Here is a 25,003-nt window from a genome sequence, read left to right on the forward strand (position 1 = left end):
ATGGTACAACTTCCCCTAGAGTCACAGATTGAGGTTAACATATTACTTTTGAGATTTGAGAAACTTATAGTTTTAAAAAGAAAAATATTTCTATATAGAGAGAGAATTTTGAAGACTACTACGAAAGCCTGCTTAAGAACTGATGCACATCTGACTAAGGTGTTTGAGGAAGAGAAGAAACAAAAAGACAATTCTCAATTGTTGTTGTTTTAGTTGCTAAGTCCTATTTGACTCTTTGGTGACCCCAAGAACTGTAGCCCGCCAGGCCCCTCTGTCCATGGGATTTCCCAGGCAAGAATACTGGAGTGGGTTGCCATTTCCTACTCAGGGAAATCTTCCTGATCCAGGGTTCCTACCCATGTCTCCTGCATAGGCAGGCAGATTCTTTACCACTGAGCCATTAGGGAAGCCCAATTCTAAGTTAGCTTTGCTGAACCTTGTAACTGGTAAGACGTAGACTGTGAGAAACAGGAGGAGTCAGACAAATCTCAGATTTTTGGCTGAGATCAGTTCAGTTCAGTCGCTCAGTCGTGTTTGACTCTTCGCAACCCCATGAATCACAGCACGCCAGGCCTCCCTGTCCATCACCAACTCCCAGAGTCCACTGAGACTCATGTCCATCGAGTCAGCGATGCCATCCAGCTATCTCATCCTCTGTCGTCCCCTTCTCCTCCTGCCCCCAATCCCTCCCAGCATCAGAGTCTTTTCCAATGAGTCAACTCTTTGCATGAGGTGGCCAAAGTACTGGAGTTTCAGCTTTAGCATCATTCCTTCCAAAGAACACCCAGGGCTGATCTCCTTCAGAATGGACTGGTTGGATCTCCTTGCAGTCCAAGGGACTCTCAAGAGTCTTCTCCAACACCACAGTTCAAAAGCATCAATTCTTCGGTGCTCAGCCTTCTTCACAGTCCAACTCTCACATCCATACATGACCACGGGAAAAACCATAGCCTTGACTAGACAGACCTTTGTTGGCAAAGTAATATCTCTGTTTTCAATATGCTATCTAGGTTGGACATAACTTTCCTTCCAAGAAGTAAGTGTCTTTTAATTTCATGGTCACCATCTGCAGTGATTTTGGAGCCCAAAAAAGTAAAGTCTGACACTGTTTCCACTGTTTCTCCATCTATTTCCCATGAAGTGATGGGACCGGACGCCATGATCTTTGTTTTCTGAATGTTGAGCTTTAAGCCAACTTTTTCACTCTCCACTTTCACTTTCATCAAGAGGCTTTTTAGTTCCTCTTCACTTTCTGCCATAAGGGTGGTGTCATCTGCATATCTGAGGTTATTGATATTTCTCCGGCAATCTTGATTCCAGCTTGGCTGAGATAAATGGATATAATTAAGCTAACCTGAGAACATAAGTGAACGTAAGTGAGGGATTATGATTTGACCCTGAGCCTGGTGACATTTGTACTTGCAGGACATTGGAGAGGAGAACACTGTTTGACAAGAGGGCCTCCATCTCTGGAGAGACATGAAGATTGCAGGTAAATATCAGCTGGGAAGTCAGTTGATTATTCATTTTTCCAGTGACTGCTCCATGGCAAGTACTTGCGTGGCCTGTAAGACCTGTTAAATCAGAGATGTCTCCTGTTTTGTTTCCCGCCCTCTATTTGCTCTCCCACTTAGCCCCTGACTCCTAGGTCTCTATCTTATACCTTGTCATTATGAATGACTTCAGCTAACTCCACAATCTTAAGTTCAAGCTTTCTAACTCTGTTCACCATGTTCTCTCTCATTCCGGTCTCCTGCTCTGGTACCCTGACTCTCTGGAACCTACAATTTCACAACATTTTCAATGTCTGTCCACAAACCTCCCCTGTTCTCACTGTACTTCTTACCTAGCTTTCAACCACTTCTCCCCTGATGACTTCTACAGAGCCTTGCTTTCTCAGTCATCTCTCCTGCAGCTAGGGGTTTTTATGTGACTCATTTCTGGCCCATAAACTGTTAGTAGAAACTGGTGGGTTTGTGTGTGTGTGTGTGTGTTGGGGGGCTGGCTTGGGGAAAGCTGTGGTGTGTCTCCTTCCTTCCTTCTTTGTCCTGCCTTAAGTGAGGTCATGATGGCTAAAGCCTTGGCGGCAGAGTTGTAACCACGAATGAAAAGCCATAGGACTGCCAAGACATCGGCTGGCCCTGACACATCGGAGCAGCTGAACTGAAGGCAGCAACTGCATTCCTCTAGATATCTTTTTATGCTAAATGCAGCCCTGTTGGAGGCAGAAAGCATTCCTAAGTAATATGCCTCACAAAAATGAGGGGGGCCCTTTGCTGCATCTACGTCCTTTAGAAAGTTCTATGCTATTGTGAATGTTTTTCACCATTATTCTGCTATAGGCATTGGAGAAAGCTGGAGGTGTTTAAACAAGAGAAAAACAGACTTAGACCTGTATTTCAGAAAGAGCCCTCAGTTGAATCTATGAAAGATAACAAAACTCAACTTTTCCTTCCTTTGGATGACCTTTCCTCACTCTGTGTGATCTTGGTGGGGGTCACCCAGCCCCTGACGCTATGGACCTGGTGATTTCCCCAGGGAATGAAATGTAAACTAAATAGGCCCAATCAGAATCCATCCTTAGGATTGTTCTAATCAGCTGGAGGGGGCAGGCTGAGCCCTGATCCTGGCACCGTGGAGCTGGGATTCTGGAAATTCCAGTCATTTAGGCCACAAACCCCACTGTTATAGGTTGGGTGCTCTGGAGGAACACAGAGATGGAGTTCGGGGTGCAGGGGTTCATTAAGGGTCAACCCTGTAGAGGGAATGAAAAAAATCCATTGCTGAGCAGAGGGAGAAGTGGAATTGTGGTGCGGGTTTGACAAAGCCCTGGCCCAACTGGCAACCTACTCCAGTATTCTTGCCTGGGAAATCTCATGCACAGAGGAGCCTGGTAGGCTTCAGTCCATGGGGTCGCAAAAATCAGACACAACTGAGCACTCGCACACACGTGCGCGTGCACACACACACACACATACACACACACTGGCCCAACTGGCAGGGAGCTCTGGAGTGAGAAGAGCCCATTGGCCAGCCTTACTTTGTCCCCAGATGCATGCCACACAGAAAAGGTGTGATCTACAGTGAGATGGCTCTTCCCAGCTGAGGCAGATCTGAAAGGAGCTGGCAGCGGAAAGCTGTTCGCTCATTGCATCCCCTACAGCTGGCAGCAGCTCCTGGAAGGACCTGCCCATGCAATTCCATGTCTACCACCATCACTGGGTAGAGAAAGGCTGTCTGCAAAAAGGTGAGATTGACCCAATACATCAACAAAACCAGAGCTGAGGGACAGAAAAAGAAACCCAAAAAGAGGCTCGAGTCTGTAGACGCAGCTGCAACTGAGGCCAGAGCTGTTCTTACCATTCTTAGCTGTTGCTGTTTACTCACTACGTCATGTCTGGCTCTTTGCGATCCCATGGACTGTAGCCCGCCAGGCTCCTCTGTCCATGGGATTCTCCAGGCAAGAATACTGGGGTGGGTTGCCCTTTCCTTCTCCTGGGGATCTTCCTGACTCAAGGATCGAACCTGTATCTCTTGCGGCTCCTGCATTGGCAAGCAGATTCTTTACCACTGCTCCACCTAGGAAGCCCCACCATCCTTAGTTACTTGAGCCAATAAATTCCCTTTTTTTGTCTTAGTCACTTTAGCCATGTCAGTCAGGGTTAGCACAGTACTGTTTAAGGCAATAATTGATTCAAAAGAAGTGATAGAACTTGACAGAGTTGGGGAGTATTGATGAGGGGCTAAGACAGTATCCATGGTGATGCACATGGAAGAGGTGATGGGCTGCAATGACTAATCTTAAAGCAAGAACCAAGAAGAGCAAGAATTTTCAGAGAAATTCCCAGCATTTAGCTGAAGTGATAGCTCCATTCTTCTCGACTATTTGTACAGATGGGGAGTAAAGGAACAGGTGGAAAGGGGAGGGATTTATGTGAAAAATACAAAGGTTTATAACATACTACATTTTGAGTGCATCCAATGGACTTATTTAAAATCTAAAATGCTAGCTCATAAATTTTCAGTGAAAAATATTCCTACCCGACTGGTAGGAAAACTTAAAACAGCTGATCAGCTGAGGAGTTTTTCTGGTCAGAAGGGCTAAATTCAAATCAGAAATTTGCTTGAGTCAGGATTCAAAATTTAAATAATGCTTTTAAGGGACTTCTTGGTGGTCCAGTGGTTAAGACTCTGTGTTTCCAATGCAGGGGGTGTGGGTTCAATCCCTGATCAGGGAGCTATTATAAGATACCACATGCTGTGCTGGTGTAGCCAAAAGAAAATAAAAAATAAAATCAATTGCATTCTTTAAAAAAAATGATGCTTATAAATTGTCATGCAGCATTGATACTCATCTTCATTACAAGGATAGATCTTGCAAGAACACTTGAAAACTTTGTCAGCTGGCTAGGACAGTAGTGTTCTTGGACAGTAGTAGCAAAAACCTGGAAAACACTTACTCATCACTTCGCTTTTTATTACCTATGACTTAATGCAGATTTATTTGTTGGTTTATCATTACATTATTATCTCAAGACATACATTTTCCAACCTTATACTCTATACGTTTAAGGAAAATTATTTTCTCCCAACATCTAGGGGCTAGATGTTGCTTCATTTTGCCTCCTAAGATACTTTATATGAAATCACCCTATGAGACCAATACAAGGAAAATAAATTTTATTTACATGAATCTTCATTTATAGAAAGCTGAACTTACTGGACTTTTCACTACATTTTAGGGTTCATCTTCCTCTAATGATGATTACCCTTATTTTACATTCCTATAGGTGTATGAGTAGTGAAGACAAGAGGAAGACAAAAACCATGGAGGAGCTCATGATGGGGTAATGCTTGTTTTATTAGATTCCAACACCTAGAAATTAAGCTAGCACATGCTATATATACTTTTTTCCTCATTTCATCTCCAATTATAGAATTGGCATCTGTATGGGAGGAATTAGTGATACAACACTTCTTATATTGATGATATGTATTTATTCATTCTACAACAGACATTATTGTGAGTTAAGTGTTGCCCCAACTTATACCTGTCTAGAAAAATGTGGAATTCAAAGGTGTATACAAAGAAAAACTGTGTTGGATAATTGTGGGCACCGAACATAAGTATTTATACTCAGAGAGGAGATCCTCATTATAGTACCTCAACCTCCTCTTCTTCAACTTACTCCTTTCCCATTTAACTCATTTCAGACAGTGTGAAACCTTATTTGTCATGGCTTCATACTGTCTGAAGTCACCTTCTATTCTCAGTAGGACCTCTAGTCACTTAACTCTTCCCAGTTCACATAACAGATTATCAATGGGAAAAATATCGTTTTCAAAGGGACAAGTTATTAAGTATGTGCTGGGCAAGAACATCTCAGATATTAGAATGGTTTGTGGTACCTTCAAAGGGCCACAGTAAAAAAGCAGATGGACAGTACACTACATCTTTGATGATCAAATTTCATGAGGAGAACAACCAGGAAAAACATGTCCAAAAAGGCACCTTAGGGAATGGTAATGGGCAAAAAAAAAGATCTGAGAAATACTGAGCTAGAACAAATACCTACCTGAATATTTGATTAAATCAATACTGACTTTACCCCCCCTTTAACCCTCAATCCCTGTGATTTGTAGTATCTGATCCAATGTTGTCTGCTGCTAAGTCACGTCAGTCGTGTCCAACTCTGTGCGGCCCCATAGACGGCAGCCCACCAGGCTCCCCCATCCCTGGGATTCTCCAGGCAAGAACACTGGAGTGGGTTGCCATTTCCTTCTCCAATGCATGAAAGTGAAAAGTGAAAGGGAAGTTGCTCAGTCACGTCTGACTCTTCGTGACCCCATGGACTGCAGCCCACCAGGCTCCTCTGTCCATGGGATTCTCCACAAGAGTACTGGAGTGGGTCGCCAGTGCCTTCTCCTAGTAGACATAAAATGTGAGCTTCGTATAGAATTTAAAACGTTCTCTACATGCTTAGTCGCTCAGTCGTCTCCCACTCTTTGTGACCCTTTGGACTGTTGCCCACCAGGCTACACTGTCCATTGTATTTTTCAGGCAAGAATACTGGAGTGGATTACCATTTCCTCCTCCATGGGATCTTTCCCACCCAGGAATCAAATCCGAGTCTCCTGGATTGCCTGCATTGTAAGCAGATTCTTTACTTGCTGACCTTAGGGAATTGATTGCATTAAATAGTGAAAAAAATAGGTGAAATTGATTTGACTAGTATATTTGACTATTTAACTATATAATAGTATATTTGACTATTTTGGATATATTTAACCCAATATATCCAAAATACTCAACACATAACCAATATAATAATTATTAAATATCTTACATTTTTTGTGTGTGTGGGCTAAATCTTCAAAATCCTGTGTGTATTTTATACTTATAGTACATTTGAATTTAAAAGTTAATTTTCATTGAAATTACTTGATCTGTTTTTAGATTTCATAACATTTATAGCTAAAGAGTAGAATCACATATCCAAGTTACTCTAAACATATTTAAATGTTTCCAATAGCCAAAAAAAGTATCAGTATTTTAATCCGAATACTTAAGATGAAGTGAAATAAAAATCTCAGTTTCTCAGTCATACCAGCTAGATTTTAAGTGTGCTCAAAAGCACTATATATATATAGAGTCATATAAATATACAGTATATATACATATAGTATATACAACCATATATATAAACTGTATATATACATATATATACAGATCCCTGCCCAGGGATTGAACATGTGCCCAATGACTCTTGAGTGGAATCCTAACCACTGGACTGGTTTGGCCTATTATTCCCTCACAGTTCTCTTTTGCTTTTTCTTTTCTGGATTGCTGGATACAAATGCTTTGAAGATATAGAACTGTAAGATGCTAGCTTAAGACATACATATGATATAAAAATTCATGTAAGTCCTTACTGTTATTCAGTTCAGTTCAGTTCAGTCGCTCAGTCATGTCCGACTCTTTGCAACCTCATGAATCGCAGCACACCAGGCCTCCCTGTCCATCACCAACTCCCGGAGTTCACTGAGACTCACATGCATTGAGTCGGTGATGCCATCCAGCCATCTCATCCTCTGTCATCACCTTCTCCTCCTACCCCCAATCCCTCCCAGCATCAGAGTCTTTTCCAATGAGTCAACTCTTTGCATGAGGTGGCCAAAGTACTGGAGTTTCAGCTTTAGCATCATTCCTTCCAAAGAACACCCAGGGCTGATCTCCTTCAGAATGGACTGGTTGGATCTCCTTGCAGTCCAAGGGACTCTCAAGAGTCTTCTCCAACACCACAGTTCAAAAGCATCAATTCTTCGGCATTCTTCACAAACTCTCACATCCATACATGACCACTGGAAAACCCATAGCCTTGACTAGATGAACCTTTGTTGGCAAAGTAATGTCTCTGCTTTTTAATGTGCTATCTAATTTGGTCATAACTTTCCTTCCAAGGCAGTTGTATATGTCTTGTGGACTTCTTTGCACACAGATAGCTTCTAACACACTTTAGTATCACAATTTCTCTATTCTGACTTCAGGGAAAACAACACAAATTAAAGATGGCTTTATTTCACACTGAGCTCAAATGCAGTCTCAAAATACTTTTTATAGGTTACTTCTCTTAAGACAGCGTTTTGGTCAACTACAATAAATCAACTGGAGTTACCATAAAAGTTGAAAGCATTTTGCCATTCATGTCTTTGTTCATCCCACCATATTTCTTTCCAGAACATGTTTTAAGTGAAGATAATGGGTTTTAGATGAGAATATAAAATGATACATGGGCATTAGAAGGCAAGCACCATAGCATATGAGTAAAAAGCAAATTCCCTGAGGGAAAACAGACTGGGAATTGAATCAATTTTTACCACTTATCATCTGTACAATTTTGGACAAGTCATCTACTTTCCCTGAGTCTTATTTCCTTATTTTAAGAATTGGAATAATAACAACCACTTTGCAGGATTATTATAATAATTAAAAAGTATAGAACATGTCATGCATTAGGACAGAGGCTGGCACATTGTAAGCATTCAAATTAAATTAATACCTATCATTTTGAGAAAATTAAATATCTTATTTGCTAAGTGCTCAGTGCTCATATTCTTGGGCTTGCAAACTGGTTTGTTAACTTCTTGGAAGGAGAAATTATGTGCCATAAACATCTTTTATTCTTTTCAGAGGTTAGCAAAATTCTAACCATAGGGTTTGACCTTCAGTGACTACTGAATGAAGGAATCAGTGTCTCCATAAACTTATAATTGCTCTCATAATATTTGAAACATGAATTTGCCTATTCAGGTCAAAATAGCTATTAAATTCAGACTGAGAAAATGACTATGACAGAGTAGGGGAAAATGGTAAAGACTTGGGGGGCAGACAGTTTCACAGAGGAATGACAGCAAGTTGAAGTGTCTTTGCATCAGAAAATAGGAGGTAGTTAGTGTTAGTCACTCAGTCGTATCTGACTCTTTGTGACCCCATGGACTAGCTCACCAGGCTCATCTTTCCATGGGATTCTCCGAGCAAGAATACTGGAGTTGGTTGCTATTTCCTTCTCCAGGGGATCTTCCTGACCCAGGGATCGGACCTGGGTCTCCTGCATTGCAGGCAGATTCTTTACCGTCTGAGCTACCAGGGAAGCCAGGAAGTAGTTAAGTAGGAATTATTTAGAGAAAGGTCTGCACTAGATGCCAATGTTTGATCCCTGGGTTGGAAAGATCCCCTGCAGTACGAAATGGTACATCACTCCAATATTCTTGCTTGGAGACTTCCATGGACAGAAGAGCCTGGTGGGCTACAGTCCATGGGGTTGCAGAGTCAGACACTACTGAGCATGCATATACACAGGTTCTGGTACTTCTTGGAACCCTAGCATGGCCTAGTTGGGGAACACATGGTTAAGAAATCAGCAGAGGGACAGCCTGGGGATCAATTACTTTCAAGTATATTTGGTGTCATGTAGTAGAAATTCAGCTACTGAGACAAATTTGTAGTGGGATTTTAACATCTTGAAAGGACTATGAGGGGGTAAGTCAGGAAAATAAATAAAACACAGTAGTAGTCAGTAAATCCAGAGAAAGACTCACTGCCATCAACTAAACTACCATGATTTTTCACTTGTATTATGGCAATAATTTTCTATATGATGCCTCCTCTTCCCTTTCTCATCTTTCTCTCCTTCCTTCCCTTTCTCCATGTGGTAGCTGGAATCAAATTTCCAAAATACAAAATCAATCCTACATGTTCCTTTAGTTTATACTCTTCAACGGCTCCACATTGTTCTTAAAATTCAAATTCTCCAATATGACCTGCTGTTTCCCGTAAAATCTATTCCTTCTTAATTCTCTGGCCTCATCTATTGTATCAGTCAGCATGAATTTAAAATCCAGCTGTGTTAAACTCTTTCCAGATCCTCTTAAAGGACACCTGTCACGGTCTCTCTTACTTCTGAGTTTTGCCAAGACTGTTCCTTCTGTCAGGAGTATGTTACCTCTTTCTGGTGCCAAAATAATTTTCTGAGCATCCTTTGGGTCTTGGGCAGAAGGTGGTTCTTCTGGGAAACTCAAATCTGCCAAGTTTGGATTAGTTGCTCCTGTACTTCCTTTCGGAGAAGGCACTGGCGACCCACTCCAGTACTCTTGCCTGGAAAATCCCATGGACCAAGGAGCCTGGTGGGCTGCAGTCCATGGGGTCGTGAAGAGTCGGACATGACTGAGCGACTTCCCTTTCACTTTTCACTTTCATTCATTGGAGAAGGAAATGGCAGCCTACTCCAGTGTTCTTGCCTGGAGAATCCCAGGGACGGGGGATCCTGGTGGGTTGCCGTCCATGGGGTTGCACAGAGTCAGACACGACTCACGTGACTTAGTAGCAGCTGCAGTATTTCCTTTCATGGATGTCCTCCTTCTTCCTTGTGCCTTTGATCCCCCCCAACCCCTCCCACTCCCAGCTCTGTAAGGACAGAAATTGTATAAATCCTATTCAATTATATCACCAGGGCTCAACATACATAAGGTGTTCAATACATTTTTTTTGAATGATAGATGTGTGCTGAAGCTTATTTACAAGGAATAAGGCTGGACCCTGGTTCTAGGCAATAACACCACAGGGCAAGTAGCTAGTCTGGGCAGAGGCCAAGTTTTGAATTACTGGACAGAGGTTACAAGAGGTTTCCTTGATTATATTAAAAAGTTGGAAACAGATAAATTAAAAGGCCTATCTCTGAAGGTTCAGTTCAGTCACTCAGTCATGTCCGATCCCATGGATTGCAGCATTCCAGACCTCCCTGTCCATCACCAAATCCTGCAGTTTACTCAAACTCATGTCCATTGAGTCGGTGATGCCATCCAACCATCTCATCCTCTGTTGTCCCCTTCTCTTCCTGCCTTCACTCTTTCCCAGCATCAGGGTCTTTTCTAATTCATCAGCTCTTTGCATCAGGTGGCCAATGTACTAGAGCTTCAGCTTCAGCATCAGTCCTTCCAGTGAATATTCAGGACTGATTTCCTTTAGGATAGACTGGCTGGATCTCCTTGCAGTCCAAGGGACTCTCATGAGTCTTTTCCAATACCACAGTTCAAAAGCATCAATTCTTCAGCGCTCAGCTTTCTTTATGGTCCAACTCTCACATCCATACATGACTACTGGAAAAACCATAGCTTTGACTAGACAGATCTTTGTTGACAAAGTAATGTCTCTGCTTTTTAATATGCTGTCTAGGTTGGTCACAGCTTTTCTTCCAAGGAGCAGGAGTCTTTTAATTTCATGGCCGCAATCACCATCTGCAGTGATTTTGGAGTCCAAGAATATAAAGGTTAAAGAGATATAAAGAACTGAGTGGGCCTCCCTGGTGGCTCAGATGGTAAAGAATCTGCCTGTAATGCAAGAGACATGGGTTTGGATCCCTGGGTCAGGAATATCCCCTGGAGAAGGAAATGTCAACCCACTTCAGTACTTTTGCCTGAAGAATCCCATGAACAGAGGAGCCTAGAGGGCCACAGTCCATGGGGTCCAAAAGAGACAGACACAACTGACAAGTGTGTGCATGCATGTGCGCACACACACATAACACACACACAACCAAGTAGGGACTTCCCTGATGCTCTAGTGGCTAAGATTCCATGCTCTCAATTCAGGGGGCCTGGGTTCTATCCCAGGGAACTATTAACACATCCCACATGCTGCACATCACAGTGAAGATCCAGACCGCAGGAACTAAGACTCAACACAGCCAAATAAATATATATATTTATTAAAAAAAAGAACGAAGAAGATTTTTATAAACACATTGTAAGGTCCAGCTGTGGCTAGGGTGGAGTGTTGTGGTTGTCTATCCACCCAGCCTAGCTTTTATTTTACCTTTCTTGAAAAATGTTCTCTCTCATAGTGCCCTATAGTTTTTCTTTAAAACCCTTGTCAGAATTTGTTTATTTTGTTTTATATCGTGTTTCTCACTGAGATCATTACATATAAGCACAATGAAGGCAGACGTTTATTTATTGGACTTGTCAAATTGTGTTCTCTAACATCTAACATAGAACTGACATATATCAGGAACTGAAAAATATTTTTTAAATTACTGATTAAATGCACTGAACTTTTATATCCTGAGTGTCTTCAAGTTTTGTCAGAAACTAGAAATTATCCTAGTATTTGTGTAGGGATAAAATTAACCCAGATCATTAGAATGAGTGTGGGAGAGAAAGCCTGGAAGGTTATTATTTAGCAAGTTTGAAATCTGCAGGATTACTGGAGAGCCACTTTCTGCGATCCTAGCTGCATGGAGTTGTGAAGTGGGCTATTCTCAGGAGGATGGCTGGAGCCACTGGAAGCTTCTGTTGATGATCTCAGCTGCCTGCTTATAGCAGGTGATTCCTGGGAGAAGCGCCGAAAGCCAAAGAGTGCTGCCAGCAATGATCTCATCTGCCTGCAAACAGCTGCTGCTGAGAAAAAGGCTTCTTCTCTTTAAAATCTTTGTGAATGTCTCATTGGCAGGATCTAACCTTGAATGATGCCGAAAAGAGATTCTGGGACATGTAGTTCCACAATGTAGACTGGAGTGAGAGTTAAGTTGATGAAAGGCAATTCAACACACTGAGTCATTAGGAGGGAGCTCCTAATTAAAGATACACCAGACTGAAAGCTTCATGATGAGAAAGATTTACTTTAAAAAAAATTGATATATCCCCAGCAGTTGGGTGCTTATGGCTGATGGCTAGCTGAGCAACACTGAATCATATTCTCTTTCCACAGTGTATGTAGACTTGTTTCTGGTGGGTGGCTACCTGTCTACTTTTCCTAGCTTCCCATGCATCTAAGTGAGACCATGTAACTGGTTCTTGCCAAGGCACTGAGAACAGAAGGGATGTGTATCTATTATGAATTAAGGTGGATAGGTGCCAGGACCTCAACTTTATGAGATCTCTTTCTTTTTGCTGTGGTCTGGCTGAGTGTAAAGCATTGGGAAGAAGACTCTGAAGATACCCTAGGACAAGGCAGAGTCACTGATGGGACTATCTGGGATCTTTTGTCATCATTTAAATTAAAACTGCTGATCAGGAATATCTGATTTGACTTTGTATATAAGAACTAAATCAGGTTGTATAAAACCAATGAAATTTTGGGGTTGCTTGTCATAATACTTGGTCACTCTTAAATTCTTAAGAAATATTCAATGACTAAATGAGTAAAGTAGAAAGGTTTACCATGCCCTTTGCAAATTCTTCCCTGGTGGCTCAGATAATAAAGAACCAGGCTGCAATGCAGGAGGTCTGGGTTCGATCCCTGGGTTGGGAAGATCCAACTGTTCTGTGTGCTTCTTCCCTCAACTCCTTATACACTCCCCAAATGTTGTTCAAACATATGACAAAGAGAGTTTGGTAACTAATTAGAAAGGGTCTCCCGTTGTTAGAAACTGAAACCTCTTTGAAACACAACTTTCTGATCGAGACTTTGTAGAAAAAAACAATCATAACAGGAGATAGACGTGTCATAACTAGCATAACGTAACTAATTGCTTGCTTAACACCCAGAACTACCAGTAAATAATTAAAGTTTAGAATTCCTACTGGAAAAACTAAAGATAAGTAAGGACCCTGGAAGCCTGTAATATGCCTGAAATTTCACTCCAGTCTTATAATAGGATCAAGTATTGAGAATTAGCCAGGTAACTATTCTCTGATAAATCTTCCCATTCCTGTACTAAATCATTTTCATCCTAGAAGCAGAGATAAAAATAATAGACAACAACAGCGAAGTGAAAGGCACTACAGTAAGTGCTTTCCATGTACCACTGGCTATTAATTCCATACCCATAACAATATGCTCTCATTATTATTATGCCACCTTTATGATGAGAAAACTGGTGTTCAGAGAGAAAAGTGGGAGTGGAGAGGAGTAAATCAGGAGCTGGGGCTGAACATACACACACTGCTATATACAAGATAGGTAACCAGCAAGGACCTTCTGTACAGTACAGGGACCTCCACTCAGTGTTCTGTGATAACCTATATGAGAAAAGAATCTTAAAAAAAAATATATATATATATATATATATATATATATATATAAACTGAATTTCTTTGCTGCACGCCTGAAAATAGCACAACATTGTGAACCAACTATATTCCAATAAAATTAAAAAAAAAACCCTGTGCTCAGAGAGAAATATTCCTAAGGCCACATAGCTATTTAATACTTTTCTTTGATCTAGAAGGTAATCTATGTATTTGTTGATGATTTGTCTCATATAGTCACTACCCATAGGAGGAAGTTTTCATACACTTTTTGCAAGTTGCATTTGGTCTTTATTTTTCTTTACTAAATACCATGCTAAAGATCTGGCAAGATATTTCTCTTGATTTCATGTGTTTCATTTTATACTCCTTTCTCTACTTCTGTACACTGCATTTATTATAGAATTGATCTGCCTTTTCCCGCTCATTGCTTTAAAAATCAGAGGCCATTTGGTTAAAGTGGTCTCATTGATTTAGGGACTGAAAAATGTTATCTTAATTTCCTTCTCAGATCATTTTAGTACCTTAAAACTAGACATTAAAAGGGCTTTCTTGGAATTTCCATGGTGGTTCAGTCATTAAGAATCTGCCTTCCAATGCAGGGTTCATGGGTTCGATCCCTGGTAGGGGAACTTAAGTTACCACATACTGTGGGGCAACCAAGCCCCTGTGTGGCAACTACTGAGCCTGTGCGTTCTGGAGTCCGAGCACCAAAAGGAAAGATCTCACCATTAAGAACTGACATCAGCCAAATGCATACATACATACATATTTTTTAAGGGTCTTTCTTGAAGAAATTTTGTTTATAACTGCAAACTTCAGTTCCATGTCTATGTCAAACTTTCACAAAATAAAAACTAAATAAAATAAAGTGAGCATTTTAAGTTTGATCAACATGATCCAATAACAACTGCTGCTCTGAGTACAACTGCTATGGTTATTCTTCTTGTTGCTACAATTATTTATTGAATGCCCAGTCTTTTCACTCACCATACTAGGAGACTAATCTTTAAAATATCCCCATTGAAGTGAATATTATGATTTCTATTTTACAGGTGAGTAAGCTGAGGCTTGGAGAAGGCAATGGCACCCCACTCCAGTACTCTTGCCTGGCAAATCCCATGGGCGGAGGAGCCTGGTAGGCTGCAGTCCATGGGGTCACTGAGGGTCGGACACGACTGAGCGACTTCACTTTCACTTTTCGCTTTCATGCATTGGAGAAGGAAATGGCAACCCACTCCAGTGTTCTTGCCTGGAGAATCCCAGGGATGGGGGAGCCTGGTGGGCTGCCGTCTATGGGGTCGCACCGAGTCAGACACGACTGAAGCGACTTAGCAGTAGCAGTAGCAGCAAGCTGAGGCTAGGGCTTCCCTGGAGGCTCAGTGGTAAAGAATCTGCCTGCCAGGGCAGGTGATGTGGGTTTGATCCCTGGGTCAGGAAGATCCCGTACGGCAACCTGCTCCTGTATTCTTGCCTGGGAAATCCCATGGACAGAGGGGACTGGTGGGCTACAGTCCATGGGGTCACGAAGGAGTTGGGCATGACTTAGTGACTAAACAACAGCAACAACAAGCTGAGGCTAAGGGAGGTTAAAAAACCTTCCTTAAGGACAAAGATAGGGCCAGTTAGTGACACATCAGGTTTGATTCAGATTTCAAGTTCCTGCTATCTTTTATTATACCATGCTGCCTCTCTGAACTCATTTATTGTTTTTTTAAATTACTTTTTATTGGAGGATAGTTGTTTTACAATATTGTGTTAGTTTCGGCTGTATGGCAAAGTGAGAGGCTTTATTTTAAAATGAAAGCATGACTTTATTGTTTACTGAGTGGCTGGTTAAATTTAATTTTTACATTGCCACCAAAGAACTACCCTCTCTAATACTCAGCTTATTCCTACCAGAAAGCTTATCCCCCAGTTGACCAGCCTTAGGGTCTGGGAGAGGAACTAACATATGGCTTGTTAGAGCAGTGATCTACACATAGAATCACCAGGGAAACCTTGACAATCCTGCCATCTGAGTTTCCTACTCAGAGATCCTGATTTAATTGGTATGGGCATGGGGAATTTAAAAATTTCCCCAAGGATTTCTAATGTGGAGCCAATACTGAGAATTAGGGAGTAACTAGGCTCGCCCTGGGAGCCTGAGTCACCACACTGAAGACCCTTGGAATTCATAGGAAGGATGGCATTAATCAGCCACTACTGTGACTTCCCTCTTATATAATTTCTTCACAATTGCCATTTCTTTCTTTTTCTCTCTTCGAAAACCCAAGGCTGTCCAATGAGAAAGCATGTGGGTCTCAGAGTTGTTCTGGGAAATTAGACTTTTGGAGGCTGGCTAAACTGGATAAGAATCCATTCTTTGGGTTGGCTAGGCTCGCTGGGAGATGAATAGATTAAAGATGTGGAGATGAATTAGAGAGTAAGGAAATATGGTGCAGTGGAAAAAATTAACTTGGAATTGAAACACTTGGATTCATTTCTGGCTTTGCCACTTACTGCATGTGACTGATTCATTTCCCATTTTAGTTGAAAAAGAAAATCTGACTTTTTGATTTCTGAAGTATTTTCTGGCTTAACAAGTATCAGTAGAGGAAAAGAGCGGGATGTAATTAAAGTTTAGGAAGCAATGCCTGGGTAGGTTCCAGCACTTTCGACTTATGTTGGTTTGCGGAAAGCTGGAGGAAATCCTGCTTCTCCCAACACCTTCCTAGTTTCAGAAGGCATCATGAAACGTCATGAGGAAGGGGCTGTGATTCCAGGTAGTGGCTGGGGGGCTTCCGCATTACTCAGTTTCTGACTGTCCTGGCTCACGTGGTTTTGCACTGTGTCTACCTGGCATTTCTCTGTTTTCTTTCCCACTTCCTGACACCTACACTTGCCTGATCAACCATTGCTGGTACTCAGCTAGGTCTCGTTTAGTCCAACGGGGTGTTTTGCCCTGGATCCAGGGAATGGCGAGCTCTGCTCCTTTGTCTGAAGTGTAGTGGATGCATCAGGGTGGAGAGGGCAGTGGTGGGTCTCTGTGAGACTTATTGACCATAGTAGCCACGTCCTCTATCTTCATCTCTCATGGGTGTGAGGTGGGCATGAGTCAGCAGATGGATAAACCTCCCTTCATGAATTTCCTCCACTTGATAGAGGGGGGTTATTCTGGAGGGGGGAACTAACCCAGGATCTTTGAAACCCTGGGATCTCAGTGCAGAACGAGGGCAGCAGAAGCATTTCAGAGGTTTGGACTACCTTTGAAGTCAACAGGATATGTTCCAGGTGAGAGAGCACTGGAGAGGTATAATTTTCCCTCTGGGTCCCCAGTCCCTGATGTTCCATATTATGGAGGGTGCCTAAGGGGAGATGGTGGCAGGGGTTTTCTTCGCCTGTGGTATGGGGAATGGTCACCGTCTACCTAGTGGTTCTGAAACCTTAGATATTGGAATCATCTGGAGTCTTCCAAAGCTATTTAGTTGCCTGACTCCAACAGGACTGATGAAAGATTAAATGAATACATAATGAAGAGAGGACGAAGGGAAGAACATCTTGAAATGGGCACAGAGAGGAGTTAAAGTGTCCACAGTCACTTCATGCCAATGAAGGCTGCCTAGAGTCTGGAAGGAGGAAGAGAGGAAGGCAAAAGAAGCCAGGGTAGAGCTTGGAGCAGTGTGATCCCTGCACCAGCGCACCAGCATCACCGGGAGCTTCTTAGAAATGCAAATTCTGGGGCCCCACCCATACCTCCTTTATCTGAAACTCTGGGGGGTGGGCTCTGCTGGCAGGCTTAACAAGCCCCCAGATGATGCTGATTTCTGCTAATGTCTGAGAACCACTGTCTTAGAAGAACCTCATTTCTTTCCCATCCTGCTCCAGGCCTGAGTTCAGATACGTGAGGAGAAGATTCCTGAAACGGGAGCTCAAGGAACAGGATGAGGCGCTGTGAGACCTGGGCAACGCATAGAAGGAGGTAGGGGGCCAGGCCTTGTTTCAGGGACGAGGGGAGGATGGCATGCCTCTCTAACTTGTCCTGTACTCTGGTATGGGGAAGGGGCGGTTCTTTCTCCACTCATGTAGGCTCTGACTTATTTTTCCTGGCTGGTGGCTCCTGGGGTCCTGTGTGTGCCTTTCCTGGTTCATGGACCTCTGTGGTAGAGCAACCACAACGGTTGCTGCTAGTTTGCAACCTGGCCTCCCTACACGGAGGGCATGGAGGGAGGGAAGAAAGAGGCAGGCACTTCCATTTCCTAGGCAGCAGTCCTAATAAGCAAGGAAACCTTTTTACCAGGCCTGTCTCAGAGACTGTGAGACAAGTAGATTTCTGCACTTGTGCACAATAATCTTAAGAGTTTACAGTGTCCTCAGCTGGGTTCAGCCCTGCACACCACCCACAAGGGCTCAATAACATACCACCTCTCAAGGCTGCATCCTTGAAATGGCTCTGACTATGGGAACCCTCTGGGCAGAACATACATTTCAAGGAGCTGCTGCTGCTGCTAAGTCACTTCAGTCATGTCTGACTCTGTGCGACCCCATAGACAGCAGCCCACCAGGCTCCCCCGTCCCTGGGATTCTCCAGGCAAGAACACTGGAGTGGGTTGCCATTTCCTTCTCCAATGCATGAAAGTGAAAAGTGAAAGTGAAGTCGCTCAGTTGTGTCCCACTCGTTGTGACCCCATGGACTGCAGCCTTCCAGGCTCCTCCGTCCACGGGATTCTTCAGGCATGAGTACTGGAGTGGGGTGCCATTGCCTCACCTTTCAAGGAGCAGGAGTTTCCAATTGTCCAGGTTTAGCTTAAGGGTCATGGCACCCCACTCCAGTACTCTTGCCTGGAAAAATCCCATGGACAGAGGAGCCTGGTAGGCTGCAGTCCATGGGGTCGCTAAGAGTCGGACACGACTGAGCGACTTCACTTTCACTTTTCACTTTCATGCATTGGAGAAGGAAATGGCAACCCACTCCAGTGTTCTTGCCTGGAAAATCTCAGGGACGGGGAAGCCTGGTGGGCTGCCTTCTATGGGGTCGCACAGAGTCAGACACGACTGACGCGACTTAGCAGCAGCAGCAGCAGCAGCTTAAGGGTCAACACATGGTCATGTCCTGTCCGTTTATTTTTTCATTAGTCACTCAGTCGTGTCCGACTCTACGAGACTGCATGGACCTTAGTCCAGCAGGCTCCTCCGTCCATGGAATTCTCTGACAAGAATACTGGAGTCGGTTGCCATGCCCTTCTTCAGAGGATCTTTCCGACCCAGGAATCGAACCCTGGTCTCCCGCATTGCGGGCAGACTCCCCATGGAATGAGCCACAGCATGTCCTCTCCCCAACTTCCTCTAATAGCTTTTAATCAACCAGAAGGTGCAGTATGACTAGGAGCTAAGGAGGAAGGAGAAGGAGCCGAGGCAGCCCCCAGAGCAGGTACAGTAAGATGCCAGGAGGAAAAGAGGACTCCCTAGGGCTAGCTGGTCTTCGGAGGTGGAGGGCAGTGTCCCTGGGAGAAAGATCCTTACTTTCCATGGCACTCACGCACTCTCCTTCTCTCTTCCCACCCAGACTGACATTCTCAACAACCTGAAGCAGCAGTCAGACGGGAAGCAGACCACAGCAAGGAAAACGGACACAGCCGACTAATGGTAAGGATGGAGGGGGCGTTTCCGTGGAGACCAGGTGTAAAGGCTTGGAAGAAGTGCGCTGGCATGCTTGGAGTTTTGAGCTGTTGGATTCTTTCTTGTAGTATTGTTTCATCTTGTAGAAAGAAGGGAGAGCTGTTCCACTCAAGGGTGAGAAACCTCCAGAAGCAGGAGGCAACAGTGCCCAGGAAAAATGCGGAAGTCAAGTAGTTGCTGACCATGCTAGACAGGGGTGTGGCTGAAAGCCTGGGCTGCCCTTGGGACAGTCTCACTGAGTTTTCATGTGGTGGAAAGAGAGGGATAAACCTCGGGCCAGGCGCCTGATGGACACAGATGTTTCTCATGTGTTTAATGAGGTGGGGGAGGGGAGTGGTGTTTTTCTCCAGGAACTTAGCCTGTTTAACAGGAGCCAGCTGTGAAACAGTCCGTTTCCTAGAAGGCTTCTGCTTGGGGGTCCTCCAAAACTGCAGGATTGACGGATGGAGTTCATTGAGTGCCCAATTTCCCCTCATCTTTCCCTCTCTGTACTACCTTCCGCACTCTTAAAAGCTCAGGTGACCATAGCTGTGGATTGTGTTGACTTGTGGAAACCCTGGAGGTGGAATTATTTATGGGATTATTTTTGTTTCCTTGTTGGAGAAAGCTCTGCTATTTTAATTGTTCTGGTTTCAGTGAAGAATGAAACTTTTACTGACATAGTTATGGGCATTAGGCCTGAGTGTATTGGTTTTCAGGGGGTGATGAGTCATGGAACAAAATCTGTTGGGAGCAAAGAGAATTGAATAAAAGTATGAAGAAGTCCTCTTCCCTCAAAAAAAGGAAAAAACAAAAAGGGTGTAATATTTTACATTGGGCAAAAACTTAGAAATAATAAAATTTTTAATCTCCATGACTTTTATCTTTACTCCTCCTCTTTTCCTTTGGTAACACCTTATCCTTTTTTAAATGTATTTTTAATTGGAGAATAATTGCTTTACAATGTTGTATTGGTTTCTGCGGTATAGCAAGATGAATGAACTGTTAAGTATACATATATTCTCTCCTTCTTGAGCCCCCATCCCACCCCTCTAGATTGTCACCGAGCCCCAAGCTCAGCTCCCTGTTGACACCTTATCTTGATTGAAGTTTAGATGAGAGAACTAATATTCCACAGTAGAAATGGGACCATTGTGGGAAGGGGGACAGGAAGGGTGGGATAAGATGCAGGACCTAGACAGCTGAGTTAGGAACATGGATTTAAGAGTCTCTAATATCATCTACCAGTTTTCACACTGGGAAGTAAGTACCAGAGAAGGGGTTTTCAGTAGATGAGAATGGACCAGATGGGAAAGCTCAACATCTGAATTTCTTTAAGAAGTGGTAATTTAGTTTTGGTGTAGCTTGAGGAAGAAGTGGGAGCGGGGAGTTGAGGAAATGCTGAACTCATAGAATGGTGCTTGCTATATTGTCTGGATAGCCCTAGATAACTGTTCCTATTTCTTGACCATTTTTAAGAGCAAGGATAACACTTTTTGGTGTGTATTAGTCACCCTGTCAATACAGGAAAGAGACTCAGGATGGAGGAAAGGACTATTTTACCCATAAGAGTTGAGTACTTACCACGATCTTCATACTCTCCTTCCTAACCTGTCAAGCCCCTTTTGATTTTTGTTGGTATATTGAGTTTTGTCTGGATATAATACATTAAAAATACCTGTATCTTTCCAGATATAACATACAAATGTTTTATAAAACTTTACAATAACTGTAATTAGGTACACATGCAGGTTGACACCACACCTTTGGTTGACAGTCATTCACTTTCCCTCTTTCTGACTCACAGACGATCTATGACAGAGCCTGAAAGGGATGAATAACTTTCCTAGCTTCCCCTGCAGTTAGAGATAGCCATATGTCCTAGTTTTGGCCAATTAGCTATAAGGCGATATCATTGGGAAACTCCTGGGAAATTTTGATTTAAAAAAAAATGTGTATACAGAGAACTCTCTTTCCACGCTCTCATCCCCTCATGGCTGTGTGAGGAATGATGTCTGTCTTGGTAGTAGCTCTGATTTCAAGAGGATGAAAGCTAACCTGCTTAAGATAAGAAATGGATGGGTGGAAGATACCTTAGTCTTTAAGGAAATTGTTGGACCAGTCTACTATAAAAGACTGATTGCATACTCTTGTACTTACTGTATGAGGCTACCAAAACTACATTGTTGTTTTTAAAGAGCTAATTCTGGATGGTATTCTGTAACTTGCCACCTGACAGTCTTTTATGTCATGGCTTACCTATTTTTGAAATCTATATCTTGCTATGTTGGTTGGTTGACTGAAATAGTCGAGTACCTGTTTGGTGGTTACCCCCTCCCTCTGACCCCGGAAAGACTGCAAGAATGGTATGCAAAAATTTGAGGAAATATATCTGAGAATGTTTTTGCCTTCAAATGTGAATTCATTTCATCACAGAATTCTTGGCTTACAATTGGTATGGAAATTTCAGGGAAATAATTGCCCCATTATTTCCTATCATTAAAGAGCTCAGCCCTGGCCTGATTTTTCCTTTTCTTCTCCTCCCACCTTCCCCCACCTCCAATATTTTACCATGATGTAACAAAAGGTTTGGCTATTTTTCTTAATTTATCATGAGCCCTTTTATCTGCTTGAATTTTTTCTCAGGTTAGGAAAATTTTCTTCTCATACCTTTTTATATTCTGTATTGTGTTTTAAACCAATCACAAAGATATCAAACTAGATGAATACCCATTATTCATATATTAGATATCTGTTTTTCATATTTTACCTACTTATTGTTACTTTTTAGTCTAATTCTGATTCTCTGCCATCTCTTTTCTGTAGTTGAATCTAATCTTTGCTCTTTGTGGTACTGCTTAAAATGCCACTATTTAATTTGTTTTCTTTTTTCCTCCTCAATGTGTTTTTTCATCTGTGGTCTTATATATATTCTGTCCCTTTCTCTTGTCTGATTAATGTTCTTTAATTTCTCTGTGGGTGATGTAAATGGGATCTGACATTATTATTATATTTTGCTTTCTAAGTAGTGTTTACATGGTTATTTCCTTTTAGAACTTAAGGTGTCCATCTGAATGAATTAGATTAAATTATCAGTTATTTATCAGTCTGAGGGGGTTGGGAAGGAAGAGAAAAACATCCACAGAAGAACCTGATCTCTCCTGTTTGGTTGTTTTGAATCTACTGTCCTAGGGCAATGTTTCTTTTACTACAGGCATATACTACTACTAGGGCCAGCCCTGCTTTGTCAGTAGAAACACAGGATGCTCTTATTCTGCATTCTGAAGGCCAGGATTCCTCTCCCAGTGAGGTGGCATAGCGCTGGTATGTGCTGGTGATAGAACACCAGGCTGAGCGATGCCAACCTCGTGTCTAGCCCTGTCTCCTCTGCTTTAAAGGTACTTATGTTTTCCCTAGGATTTCCCTACTACTTTCCTGTGACTCATTACTACTCCTGGGGAAGGGGAATCATGGCTGTATTCCTGATAAGTCCTTCAAGCTAATCCCATCTTCACTGTAGCCAGTAAAAAATCCGTAGTGCTTTTGCCACGACTTGCTGAAGAGCTTGAAAAACAGTACCTATTCCAGACACTCTTAGCTAGGACTCTAAACAGGATTTAGGTTTAATGATACATTTATATGGGATTTGGAAGAGAGAAGTGAGGTATAGGCTATTGCGCTAGCTTCTGACAGCAAATGCCATTTTAGGCTATCTGTTTTTGTTGTGACTTCCTGATTATCAGGTGGCAGCTTCTGAGTTTTGCAGGCAGGTGCCCGATTATAGAGCTGTCATTTTTTTCTTAGCTTGATCCTGGATTGTGTTTCTCAGTCATTTTGGAAAAGTTAACTTGATATTTTATTCTTTGTTAAGTTTTCTAATGATTCTGAAAGTGAAAGTGAAGTCGCTCAGTCGTGTCCGACTCTTTGCAACCCCATGGACTGTAGCCTATCAGGCTCCTCCGTCCATGGGATTTTCCAGGCAAGAGTGCTGGAGTAGATTGCCATGTCCTTCTCCAGGGGATCTTCCCGACCCAGAAGGGAATCAAACCCGGGTCTCCCGCATTGCAAGCAGACGCTTTACCGTCTGAGCCACCAGGGAAGCCATAGCCATCTAAAATCATGCAAAGCTTTATGCTTAAGTTCACTAGAATAGAATAGAATAGATTCACTATCTACCCCTGGAATTTGATCAGTGTGAACTGTAATGCAGATTCTCCCCTATTCTTGTTTTTCCTTTGTGATTTGGCTGAGTTTTTAGGAAGGATTGGATATCTACTACCATATCACCATTTTTCCAAAAGTCTATTTCTGATGTATTTCAGATATTTATGTAATCAAAGCTGTCTCTGCTTTTCCTCACATTTTTTTCTTTGGGAATTTGCTTAGGAAGTAAGATAATATTTTTATGGAGTTTTTCATATACACTCTACATCTTCAAAGCCTTGTTGGTTGTTGGGTGTATAAATCCCAGTCCTTTGACTATAAAGCAGATAACATCTTTCTCATGACTCATTTCCTGCTGAGTGTATTTTGTGAAAGGAAGTTTCATTTTATAACCGTTCTGAGTTTTTGATGCCATGTGTTTCTTTTCTTCGAGTTTCACTTTGGTCATTGTTCATTTTATTGGTGTTCACTCTCCTGCCCTCATGGAGCTTACTGTAATGGGAGAATGAGATAAAGAGGCTGATAAAGCAGATGGGCCTTTTCTGTGTTATCTGTATGTACATCTGTCAGATCTTCACTGACACCGAGAAGGGCTGGGGATGGAGGTTTCCTGTAGGATGAGTGTTTAAACTGACTTAGATGAAACTAGGTTTTAGCCTAGTATAAAATGTGGGTGATGAGTACTCTAGATAGAGCATTGTTTGACAAGCGCAAAGACTCAGATGTGAGAGGGAGAAAAAAACAACAAAACACAAATCAAACAAACAAAAAAGCCATGGGTTCTGAAGTGCAGCCAACTGTTAGTGAGTGTGGTGGGCCAGGGAAAAGACACAATGCCTCCCCCTGACCAAAAAAAAAAAAGTTGAGGACCAAACAGTGAAACTTAATGTTAGAAGCTCCAAGGACTACATATACTGTTTTCTAGTGTGTAGTATTTAGGGATTTACATTTTTCAGGGCATTGAATGGTTCACATGTCCATTAACTGTTCTTTTTCTGTTAATTCTTTCAGATTTTTGATAGGTACCACTATGGAGTAGGATGGATATTACTTTGGTGTGGATTGTGAAGCAGGTATTTTAAAATAGGATTTTTACATAAAATCAATCTTGATGGGATGATTGTGAAAGCCTAATTCTAAGTATCTTGCTGTCAAGACATGCTTATGTCATAATATGCATTTCATATTTTACATATATGTCATGATATATAACCAGTTTGCTACCTGGTATGATTTTACAGTGAGCAGTTGAATTTTGAGAGTTTACAATGATGATAATTTAGAGTGTATTGACCCTTTCTTTCCTGTAGCTGGTCAAGGCATCCTCCTGGTGTGGAAATGGATGCTCAGTAAAGCATAATGTAAAGCTATCCTTCAGGTGGACAGTTGTGTGGATTAAATAAGACATGTAGGAAGGACTTGTACTGGTCATCACAATAAATATGAATTCCTTTTTCCTTCTTCACAAGGTGCTAGCTATCAGACAACATGATGTCATTACATCTGATTGCCACTGTGAACATTAAAGAGAACAAATATTTCCTAACACACTAGTGGAACCTCTTTGCCACTTTACTTTCTCATCTTCTGTGGTTTTGTGATTCTACTAAGATTGAGAAAAGTGAGCTTGATGGTTGGAAAGGTCTTATGGAAGATGTGATACTTAAAGAAAGGA

The 25,003-nt window shown here is 42.2% G+C and overlaps 2 long non-coding RNA genes across 2 annotated transcripts; both read left to right on the forward strand.

The window, feature by feature from the left end:
• The first annotated feature begins 1,211 nt into the window (after window positions 1–1,211).
• LOC123334499 lies at window positions 1,212–12,742 on the forward strand. Its single transcript, XR_006552468.1, has 3 exons — window positions 1,212–1,492; window positions 4,791–4,847; window positions 11,757–12,742. It is a non-coding gene; the product is annotated as an uncharacterized LOC123334499 (long non-coding RNA).
• Window positions 12,743–17,261: 4,519 nt separating this feature from the next.
• On the forward strand, window positions 17,262–19,153 carry LOC112586243. Its single transcript, XR_003110689.2, has 2 exons — window positions 17,262–17,488; window positions 19,073–19,153. It is a non-coding gene; the product is annotated as an uncharacterized LOC112586243 (long non-coding RNA).
• Window positions 19,154–25,003: the final 5,850 nt, after the last annotated feature.

Source organism: Bubalus bubalis, chromosome 7, assembly GCF_019923935.1.
Source record: "Bubalus bubalis isolate 160015118507 breed Murrah chromosome 7, NDDB_SH_1, whole genome shotgun sequence".
In the NCBI taxonomy this organism is placed as follows: domain Eukaryota; kingdom Metazoa; phylum Chordata; class Mammalia; order Artiodactyla; family Bovidae; genus Bubalus; species Bubalus bubalis.